This window comes from Vipera berus (genome assembly GCF_964194415.1).
Source record: "Vipera berus genome assembly, chromosome: 5".
Taxonomy (NCBI): domain Eukaryota; kingdom Metazoa; phylum Chordata; class Lepidosauria; order Squamata; family Viperidae; genus Vipera; species Vipera berus.
The window spans coordinates 95664289-95676374 of record NC_138207.1 but is presented as its reverse complement, the minus strand read 5'-3'; the positions used below and the strand labels follow the sequence as shown (position 1 = coordinate 95676374).

Sequence of the window (12086 nt, the reverse complement as noted above, 5' to 3'; positions counted from 1 at the left end):
GAGGGCATCGTCTTCGTTTGACAGGGCCATTACTGGTTCAGACGAATTGGGCAACCCCTCCAAATATTTCACCCATTAGGCGGAGGGATCTCCAACCTTGGCAACTTTTTAAGACTTGTGGACATTAACTCCCGGATTTCCCCAACCAACCATAAACTCTACAAGACCTAAAGTTGCCACGGTTGGAGACTCCTGTATTAGAGCAGAAAAACTGGCCTACTCCTATTGTTCTGTCACAATAGCAGATGTAACTGTGCCACAATTGAATACTGTATAAGCCAACTGAGGCCTATCTTCCCAAGATCCATTGGCTAAAGCTTATTATGTGCAAGGGTATGTTGATTTATTAGATTAATATGACTCTGAAATCTCCATAATGTGTTTTAAAGTTTGGGGGTTCTTCAGCTGTTAAATGGATGGAAGGCTTAGTTAGAAGGTTACCTAGGCTGAGTTAATAAGCTATGTTTTAACGCACGGTATGCAACCTGGGATTAGTACAGTAGTTCTGCTTCACAATCATTTCCTCTCAGAAACCATGACAAATATAAGGAGAAAATTCCATAACCTGGTGCATGAGTAAGTAGGATTCAGGCCTGAGAAAGATCTCTGCCTCAGATCTCAAAGTTATCACAAGATAAAACAGATAGTAAAGTACATCAGACATCCCCTGTGTCAACGCTTCTTTCGAGCAAGCATTTGCCGGTGTATTAGGCTAATAAAGGACTTTTAAGGTAAACAATGCCTCAGAGTGACTTGAAAAGCCCAGACGTCGGAAACGTGACACCCTGTATTTTGGACTCATTTTAGCATTCTGCATCCTTAATTAATTAATGTGGCCTGATTTCAATAGATATATTTTACCATTTTCTATACACTATGTACCCACCTGCATAGATGTGAGGTTAGAAGACATGCAACTGTTGCAGATGGCAAATACAGACCAGAGTGATTTGCAAACAGAAAACATACACAACACAACATATACGCAAACAGCCCTCAACGTACAGTAGTCCTACACAGGCCCCTGCTTGTATCAATCCCTGAAGGCTTTTGGGGTGGTGGTGGGGTGTATTATTTTTTTTCTCATGTAAAAAGTGCTCTCTTCCATTTCAGGATTTTAACGGTTACCCAATGGAAGATAATAAAATAATTGTTCAACCCTTTTACCTCACCAGGGACCAGGCAGTATTACACATAAATACAAAATGATTAATTTTTCTCCAGAAAATCCTTCCCTACCATATACATCTACTGAAGTTTTGTCTTCCTCTTTCTATAATAAAACATTGCCACCACTGTGGAGTGACAAAATGGAATTTGATCAGTACAAGGAAGAAAATTATGTGCTAGTATTTGACAGTAAATGGGACAGAATAAAACGGTTTGATTACAGCAAACCTCAATTTATCCCCAATTCCCAAAAAGAAAATAGGAAAAAGTACATAAAAATGCTGCAAAGTAAATGTTATTTACATGCTGAAAAACAAAACGAACCAAAACATATGCCTAATTACTCGTGTTCTTAAACAAATATATGAGTTAGATCCAGATACTGTTCTGCTCCTAAAGAATCTCTTCTGCTTAGGAAAAAAGTGTGCCTAACGCAACTAAAATGCAACTAAATTCGTTATTAGTGTAAGGTGACTCAGATCAAAAGGAATTCTAAGCCTCAAAAGTATTAAGAGCTGACTTTCGCCTAATAAAATCTAATTTTGGGAGAAGAAGAGGGAGGAGACATCAGATGCAAAATTCTGACAGATCCAACATCAACTGCAATAATTTAAATACAAGTTGTTAAATTAAGCAGCCTTCATTTCTAAATAAGAATGGACAGCTTTACACTCAGCTTCACAGATTGTTCAAATAAAATCGATTTAGATTTTTTTTTTCCCCTCTCTCTCTTCTACTTGATCTACAAAACATTTCTCCTTGAGGGCCAGAGACAAAACTAGTCGACTCACACTTATAAAGAGAGGATGTTTTGGAAGGAGAATTAAGTAAGGGGGGAGGGGGGGGAAATAACCAGATCAATTTTCTCCTAATGGGTAGAACAGACATGTCAAACTCACGACGTCACGCAATGTATCGGGACGGTTTTGCTATTGCCGGCAATGGGGTGGGTGCGGCTTCCAGATGATGCATCCGGCCCGCAGCCTGGCAGTTTGACACCCCTGGGGTAGAGTGTCTAATTAGATTTTTTTTTTATTCCATTTATATCCCGCCCTTCTCCGAAGACTCAGGGCGGCTTACAAGCTTAGCAGTAGCCTTCATTCTATGTATATGCCTGCTTATTAGGGCTTTCACACACACCCCAAGCGGCATTATTACAAAGTCAGCTTAATTGCCCCCAACAATCTGGGTCCTCCTTTTACCTACCTCGGAAGGATGGAAGGCTGAGTCAACCTTGAGCCTGGTGGGATGCGAACCTGCGCTAATTGCAGGCAGCTGGTGTTACTTAAGGAGGCATTAGCCCACTGCTCCACCAAGGCTCTTATAGATTGGCGACAGGAGAGTGGAGGAAAGAGAAGGAAAGAAATTAGATAAAAGGTTTGTGTATAAGGAGGGGTGTCCCTAGATAGCTCCCACTCACCCAGTTCTGAAAGCAAAACAGAAAATGAAGGCTCAACTTTTCCAACTCTCTTTGACTGAATTACTGCTACTGAGTCACTTTCTACGTCTCCGGCAACTGAAAGAAGTTACTGCAAGTTTATATAAAGAAGAAAAAAAAATGGAAATCCTGCTTTCTGGGTACGGTGGAAAAGTTCCCATCTGTTTTTCAGCTCCCGTCTGGTTAAAGCAGATCCTGTTTCGTGGCAGGAAGGAACACACCTCCTTCAGCAAATCCTTGCTGGTCGAATTACTGCCTGAAATGCACAAATGTGCACCACCTTCTTTTGACTGAAGAAACCCTCAAACACTATTTTAATCGAGTGATCTTCACAATCCTGGTCAAAAATAGCCAGGGAACAAAGAACCCTCCTGGTTCGTTGAAGGCAGGAACTGTCAATTCTGATAGTGCCAGAAGAGTTGTCTCAACACTTTAATTATCCTCTGCATCTCCTTATTCCAATGTTCTGTCTTCAACTCTAACTCAACTGGGCATGGTCTGGTTGGGTGGGGAGAACAGCTCCCAGAATTCCACTGGCTGGGACGCAACACACAACAGGCCTAACGTATCTTCTTTTCACAGTCATGGTTCTTGACTGAAAGCCATCAATTTACATAATTAGCGAGACTGCTTTCCTTGTAATTAAGCTGGCCATCCTAGATCTTGTCAAAACGATGTCTTAAAAACAGCAAAGTGGGTTTTTTTGGCTGGGCCCAAATGTGGTCAATGTGGTTGGAAGATTCTGAATGACAATTTATCACATGAGGGAATGTCTCTGTTTTTCTATCATTATTGTTCTTGTCTTTTGAAGCTAAGTAATCATTATATGTATAGGAATAAATCCAATATCCAATTCAGGGTGTTTGTGTGTGTGTCTGTGTCTGTGTCTGTGTGTGTGTGTGTGTGTGTGTGTATAGCTACCCGAGGAAAGCTAAGTTTATTAAACAGTTGTTCTTTCTTTTATATTATCCTGGTGCTCGACTATTTTTCTCAATGTGTGTGTGTGTGTGTGTGTGTGTGTGTGTGTGTGTGTACACACATTATGTGCGTACACACACAAAAATAGCAGTTGCTCCTTTGGATCTTTTGACTGTTTTGCACATCTCTGACAATATTAGTGAGCCTCATGTAGGTTGATTAATACAGGTGGTCCTTGGATTATGACCACTTGGTTCAGCATCCAAGCAAATTTATGATGATGCTAAACAAGTGTTACTTACGACTGATCCTTGGAGTTCCAGCCACTGCAGCATGCCCATGGTCACATGATCACCGTTTCTGATATTCCCTGCCAGCTTCCCACAATCAAAGTCGATGGGGAGGCTGCGAGAAGTCAGAAGTGAGGTCCCTGCTTAGTGACGGCAACCAGAGCTGCCAAACTACTGTGTTTCTCTGAAAATAAGCCCCTCCCCTAAACTAAGACCTACTCTGATTTGGGGAGGGGGGCTAATATAAGCCCTACCCCAAAATAAGCCCTAGTTAGGACCCTGCCCACTCCGTCCCCACCTTCCTGCCGCAATGGGGCAGGAGGCCGCAAAATTATTATTTTTTTGCGAGAAGTTGGAAGGTCTGACTGAACTTTTTTTTAGTACCACAAACTCTTGTTTCCCTGCAATAGAAGAGAAACGCGCCAGAGCTGGAAAGAAGGTTAGCAAACAAATGCTTCCGGGAAGCTGTGCTGGGAGAAGCGGCAGGAAACGGGGCTGCCGTTTCCAGAAGACAGAAGGGAGGCGCGGGGCAATGCAGGACAGCAAGCAAGTGCTGTTCCCTGCTCTGCATCCCTGCGCAGAGCTGCTACGTTCTCCGCGAGACAGGTGAGAAAGGGCTGGTGGAGACAGGTGGCCGGGAGAGTTGGCAGAGGACAAAGAGGTCCTCTGCCAGGTGATCTACAGGGCGAAGCTTAAAGAAAGCTCCTCCAGTGGCGCACAGCGGCAGTGGAGCCGTTTGCCATCACTTCCCCCTAGCTCCAAAACAGCAGAGGGAGACGTGGCCTACCCCGCCCGTCCCATCCGCCGTACCATGGCAGTCCAGCTCAGTAGGGGAGTCAAAGGTTGCCAATCAAGGAATGGCCTGGCTGGGGGGTGGGTGGGAGGGATGAAGTACCGGGGGGGCTGAAGTACCAGTAAGTGGGTGCAGGGCATGTGGGTCAGCTCCACCCCCTCCCCTGCCTTGTTGTGGCGGCAGCAGCGCGATGTGCCGCACGGCCTCCTGCCACGAGCGGCCGTAGAAGTGGGCCAGCAGCCACGTGGCTGCTGGATAGGGCTGTTGGTGCGCCGCCACGAGGCGAGGCAGGTGTCACGAAAAATATAAGACATCCCCAAAATTAAGACCTAATGCCACTTTTGGAGGCAAAAATAATATAAGACAGTGTCTTACTTTCGGGGAAACACATTACTGTCACTAAGTATTGTTGTCGTGTGACACTGCACTTTACAACTGCAGGGTTTAATAATGGCAATTCTAGTCCCAATTGCTTTTTTGTAACTCAGGGGCTATTTATGTATCAATGGAATGTGTGAGCTAAGAGTTACTAGCAAACGTGGTGGCTTGTTTCATTTGTTAAAAAAAAAAAAGTCCAACATTTGGGGTGGTGAGCAATCGATACACAGAAAGAATTTTATGGAGTGGTCCAACAATTTAAGAGAAGCAAGTCGAGGACTGCTTAGTTAAGCGAAGGAGTCTCTTTTCCACCAAAATTGTATTTGTCAGAATCATGAGGTAGTCTAGGCCAGGGGTAGGCAACCTTGGCTCTTTTATGACTCGTGGACTTCAACTCCCAGAATTCCTGAGCCAGCTGGCTCAGGAATTCTGGGAAATAAAGTCCATGAGTCATAAAAGAGGCAAGGTTGCCTACCCCTGGTCTAGGCCTTCTGCTTTTGTAGCAGACACACAATCTCAGGCTTCCTTTAATGTAAGGATGAAAGAAAACACAAGTGGCCCATTTCGGAGCACTGAAATATTCCAGTGGAGTTACTGTAGTCTAAAATTCAACTTAGGTGCAGCCAAAGAAGTCATATATCATAAAAAAAGGGTATAGTGATAGCATCTTTGGGAACATTTGTTGCTGACACTGGGAAAAAGCAGGTTTTCTAGGAAAGAAACATACTCATCTCTCTCGAGATGCACTATTATAAAAAAAAACAACGTACAGAGAAAAGCACGATCACATCCTGTGATGGCTGGTTCCACAGTTCCCATTAAGATGCTCCATAACCAAAAATTTGTGAACAGATTCACCACTTAAACACCTACAGTAACTTGGGAGCTACTTCAAAACTTGTGTAGGTTCGCATAGAGTGGAGCGTATGTTCGTATATACTGCGCTTAAAACATACGAGCTTAAAATGTGACTTAAGGTTATCAGTGATAAGATAAACTCAGAAGGAATCTGGTAGCATTGTTTCTGATTAATAAATGTTTATTCAAAGATCTTTGAACAAAATCGGTAAGTTGGATAATATGCCACTAGAATTCTTTTGAGTTTGCCTAGTGTACACTAACACGACTCTCGTCCTAAAATGTTTTTGATTTCATTAAACACTGTAGAGCAGACTTTTCCTACTATGGAATATGGAAATATTAGGAATATTTTCCAAATATGGAAAAAAAACAAGACAAGAGCATGCACGAATCCGATCTGCATGCACCATGCAGAAAGCAAGCACAACAGTGAAGACACAAAAGGAGAGGTTGGGGAGAAAAAATCTAAAGTTGTACTGTACCACGCTTTATCACAGAAGTAATGGACTAACTCCTCAACTCCTTGCCAATAGCACAATAGGAAGCAGAGACAAAAAAAAAAGAAGACAAGGACAATGATATCAGAGGGCCAAGACACAGTAATGAGCCAGTGCCCTGATTAAGAATATCCTCTTTACACATTACGGTTGCTACAATGCAGATTCCCCTAAGGTCAAAAAGGCATCTTTTAAATGCAACCATACCTACTCACCTTTATCCAGATCTGAGAATGCAACTACATCCGGTCATCCAATGGATCCTGCCCTCACATCCTGCTTTCAGGGGCCATCGCATAATTTTATCATTTCCACCTTTAAAGGTAAAGGTTCCCCCGCACATGCGTGCTAGTCGTTTCCGACTCTAGGGGCCGGTGCTCATCTCCGTTTCCAAGCCAAAGAGCCAGCGCTTGTCCGAGGACGTCTCTGTGGTCATGTGGCCGGCATGACTAGACGCCAAAGGCGCACGGAACGCTGTTACCTTCCCACCGTAGTGGTCCCTATTTTTCTACTTGCATTTTTACGTGCTTTTGAACTGCTAGGTTGGCAGAAGCTGGGACGAGTAACAGGCGCTCACTCTGTTACGCGGCACTCGGGATTCGACCCATGAAACCGCTGACCTTCTGATTGACAAGCTCAGCGTCCTAACCCACTGAGCCACCGCGTCCCTTTCCACCTTTATCCAGGTTCAAAGCTTCTATGTGCAATACTACAAATCCATATCCCCCTTTGTCTTTTTCCATTTAAGACAGACCATTTCTGTGCTTCATCATTTTCTAAAGTGCAAGCACATTGCTCAGCCGCCAGTTGTCTTTGGATAACTTCTTGAACTAGACATCTGCTGTGCTATATTCTTGAACTACAACCCCCATCAGCCCCAGACAAAATGGACAATGGGAGGGGAAGGATTTTGTAATTCTTATGGAGTTACACTCTGCCTTTAAATTTATACAAGCTGAAAAGCTGCTTAATGGATAGGTTCTCCCAGCAACCATTACCATACAGGGCAATTCGGAAACAAACCTCCGTTATCAATGAAAGACACTCACAGATACAGAACTTTTATTATACACATTAGAAAACTACAACATTACATTACTTTTCGATATAATCGCTGTTCAAATTGAGGCACTTGTCATAACGTCTTACAAGGTTTGAAATTCCTTAGTAGTAGTCGCTCAGCACCAAATCTGGGCTTTTTTGGGGGGAAGGATCAAAAACATCCCAACGGAACTGCTTCAAGTTCTTGGGTGCGTGTAGCGGTGTGCAGGTGAGCATTATCGCGAACCAACACCACACTGGAAGTCAGCAGGCCCCGACACTTGTTCTGGATGGCTCGTCTGAGTTTTCGTAATGTTTCACAGTAGACTTCTGAATTGATGGTTGAACCGCTCTCCATGAACCTCACTAGCAGTTACAACTTTGGTATCTTCATCTTTGGCGGGATTTTCTATGGCCCCACTTCTGGTGTGGTGTTGGTTCATGATAATGCTCGCCTCAATTTGAATGGCGATTATGTCGAAAAGTAATGTAATGTTATAGTTTTCTAATGCAGGGCTTTTCAACCAGTGGTACGGGTACCACCCGTGGTACATTGGCACCTAGCAGGTGGTACGCAACCGTCCTAGAAAAGTGGTAGCAGGGGAAGGGAATGAGCTGAACCGGTGGCAGCACCGCACAAGCCTGAGCGAGAGACGGCTGGAGCTGCAGGGCTGTCAGGGCTCAGTGGAAGTGCCAGGATCAGCACCAGGCTCCAACTGGAGCTTGGTGCTGATCCTGGCGCTTTTGCTGAGCCCAGAAGAAGCGCCGATCAGCAGGAATGTTGCAGCATCTCCAGGGTCTTGTGATTTACATTCAGATGCTTGGCAACTGATTCATATTTATGACGGTCAGTGTCCCAGGATCATGTGAAGGGACCAAAACCTGCTGCAACCACCCAACAGAGGGGGGGGAATAAAAACCAACTCCCCCACCCCACCCACGCTGCCAATCCTCTCAACAGAAATGCTCACAACAATGAAAACCTCAGACAGGAGGAAGAGCACCGCCGGGCGGGCAGGCAGGTGTCTTGCTCGGCTGTGGCTTGGGGGGCACTTTTTCCAGTGCCATTGTAACTTTGAACAGTCACTAAGCAAACTGTTGTAAATTGAGGACTACCTGTACTTCATCACTTTTTTCCTTTTTTTTTTTTTGGTCATCAGGTTTTTGACACCTTGCTAGGCGACTGGTGGTACTCGGATGTTGCCATATCCTAAAAGTGGTACAATGGGTGAAAAAGTTGAAAAGCCGTGTTCTAATGTGTATAATAGCTCTGTATCTGCGAGTTTCTATCATTGATAACCAAATGGAGTTGGATTTCCGAACTGCTCTCTTACAAGAGCTAAGAATCTCTAATGAAAAGCTGTAAGTTCTCATGACATTCTATTTTATTGGAATCAATTTTGCCTGGAAATATTCTTCCTGATAAATTTTAGTAACATTCACAACAAATGCAGCTGATAAAATTAGGATCCCCAAGATAGAGGCCTCAAAGCCACCAGCAGGTCCACATATGCCTCCTTAGCACTGGTCCCATCTCTCTTCTCCACATTTTTAAAAACAATTATTTTTCATGGTGTTTTTTTCAATGGAAATATTGCAAACTTCAGCTTACTGTTTTTAAGAAATAAAATTAAAATAAGAGGGTAGCTCCTTGAAATAAGAAGAAAATGATAGGGAATTTTGCTGTCTTCCTTTTCTGTCTGGGGATCCTATCTCTGGATATATTTTTTTCTCTTAAACACACCACTGGAATTCTGGAAGACCATCTTCGCTCCAATTCTTGGTTCTCTAAAATTTCCCCAAATAGACCCCAACAACAGCAACCCAATAAGACCAGTGGCAAGACATTGCGTTTTACCCAAACAAAAAGCCAATTCCCCATCCCTCATCAAAGGACAGTTCTCAGTTTAAATTTTTAGTGGCCTAAAAATTAAGTCTACAGTTAGGTGGTAAATCCTAGCCAACTTTGTCTGATTCCCAAAATTTAAACAGGGTCAGACCTGGCTGGAATTTGATGAAAACCTCAGACCTACAGACTAGTTTGGGATGTTGGAAAAACAGCAGAACAGCAGAGGAAGACAGTAAGAAACCTCTGTTGCCAACAAATTGTAGATTTTTTTTTTAAAAAAGAATAGCGTTATATTACTTTTGTGTGGGATAATGAGAATCATTTTAGCTACGTCAATAAAGTCTTTTTTGTTTTCGCAGATGTCTAAGTCAATATATGTATCTACTATTACATATGTTTCTTTTGCTTTATTTATTTTTCCATTTGTTCCAGTACAGAAGCAGTGACAGTAAAATAAAGAATGATTATCAGTCTAATTGCTAACATAAAATATTTCAAATTGTTGCTTTTAGCCAAAGAAAACCTATTTATAATCAGGATATGGCTTCAGCTAACCAGAACCCTTTAGAGACATTCATACAGCTATTAATCCTTCATAGGATCAGATCCAAATATAATAAAATGGCCACCTCTACAGCACAGTTCCCAGTTTTTGCTATATAAAGCAAGGCATCAAGTTCAGGAATGGACTGTGAAAAGATCACCACTATAATGATCACTCCTCTGTAGAATTTCAAAAAAAGACTGTATTTTGGCCAGTTTTTGCCAATTCCAAAATTCTTAAGAGTTAATCCAGGCTACCTAGTCACTAGTTAACACTTTCTTAAAGGTAAAGGTAAAGGTTCGCCCGCACATGCATGCTAGTCGTTTCCAACTCTAGGGGCAGGTGCTCATCTCCGTTTCAAAGCCGAAGAGCCAGCACTTGTCCGAGGACATCTCCGTGGTCATGTGGCCGGCATGATGAGACGCCAAAGGCGCACAGAACGCTGTTACCTTCCCACCGTAGTGGTCCCTATTTTTCTACTTGCATTTTGACGTGCTTTCGAACTGCTAGGTTGGCAGAAGCTGGGACGAGTAACAGGCGCTCACTCTATTACGCGGCACTCGGGATTCGATTCGCCAAACTGCCGACCATCTGATCGACAAGCTCAGCGTCCTAACCCACTGAGCCACCTTCTTAGAAATATCTTAAATAAATTATAGCAGCTAGATCTAAATACCCATCAGGATTTGTTTTGCCTAGCCGTTTCTGCTTAGTTTAAATCCATCTGTATAGCAGATCAAGAAATGGGCAACGCTCATTTTGAAACCATGGTGTAAGGCTGGTTTGTAAGTCTTGGCTTGTGTTTAACTATGGAAGAAATAAATCTTGCTAACTGATAAGAGATGCAAACCAAAAAGTGCATTAAAAGGCTTTATAAGCTTTGTTGGTTCTTTCTTACTGAGATTCCATATTCTCCATGTTGATCTTCTCCTTCCTAAGCTAGAGGTGGAGAGTTTAACTTCCACAACCTTCTTTTCAAAAGGGCACAATTCAAAAGCAAAACGTTAATCCAGAAACTAAACACATCCCACTGGAACTCTCTCTCTCTCTCCAATCACAATAAGCACCACCACCTGAAGGGGATAAATTTAGGAAGAAGCAGAAGACACTGTAGGAAGAGCAACCCAACTAAACAGGCATTGATTCAATTTGTCTGCAAAACTGTACCTTGCTCAACAATTTGGGGTTAAAATAAACACTAGCTTAAGTATGACATATTCACTAATTTCTCCCCATATTCTGAAACTCTTTCCGGATTTAATTATGACAAACAAGTTCACCAATATTGTGCTCTGTGTCAGGTATTGCTGACAGTTGTCATGGGTGCCCATAGGGAGTTAACATGGTCCAATTAAAAAAAAACACCTGAAATACGGGGGTGACTGGAGGAATGCAAGCTGTTAAAAGTACAAAAAAACTATATTTCTTGGTTTTCACATTTTAAACTGTAGAGACATGACAAAAATAAGGCTTGTAAAATGGCTCAGGTCTGGCTTAGGCAAAAATAAGTGTCAGGGTCTTGTGAAGCATTACTCCTGCTACGTAGGCAAGTAGGCAAAAACAATCAGTTTCCATATAAGGCAATAATTAAAATGTAACCATTTAGCTGCTTGTTGTTTGTATTGTAAACTTTGTAATTGCTTTTCTATATTGTCTTTGTCACCTATGTATCCAATTTGCTGACTTTGTAACCTATGTTAACTTGCTGACTTTGTAACCTATGTTAACTTGCTGACTTTGTAACCTATGTTTCCAATAAAAGAGAGCTTAGGACTTCGGTCTGGGCCCTCATCCCGAGAACACTCAGAGAGACGTGTCCTCATTCATTGGCAAGTCATGAGGAGCCCGCCGGGTGCGAAAAGCCCGCATTAAACCATCTGACTTATGTTCTTACTTTGGAGGTCGGTTCTCTATTACCTGAGTACGTTAAAACATATTAAGTCTGTCATAAGGTTTTGTTTTTTTTAGTTTCGGCACATCTGCAGTATTGCTTTTAAAACTTTCCCTTGTAATAATTTAATAATCCACAAAAAATAAATCTATTCTCTGATCAGAACACTACAAATCAGCGAAAATGATGTTTCCATTGTGCGTTAAGGACAAGAATATATATATATATTAAAAAATCCCATTTTAGTTCAAACAGTTACACGTCAATAAGTAATATTAATACATGCAGAATTGAAAAGGCTACTTCTTAGCTGTTACGTGCTCTCTCTTTTTTTTTTTTTTGAGGGAAAAGCCCCTTGGAGAAACACACACACACACACGTAGCTAGAAGCAAAGCTGAATTCTCCAAAGAAAGCA

The 12086-nt window shown here is 42.4% G+C and overlaps 1 protein-coding gene across 4 annotated transcripts in view; it reads right to left on the bottom strand.

Annotated features, from left to right (window-relative positions):
* The window catches only part of CCSER2 (coiled-coil serine rich protein 2), a 55502-nt gene that overhangs the window by 5297 nt on the left and 38119 nt on the right, over nucleotides 1–12086 (bottom strand). The gene's annotated exons all lie outside the window — the stretch shown is intronic.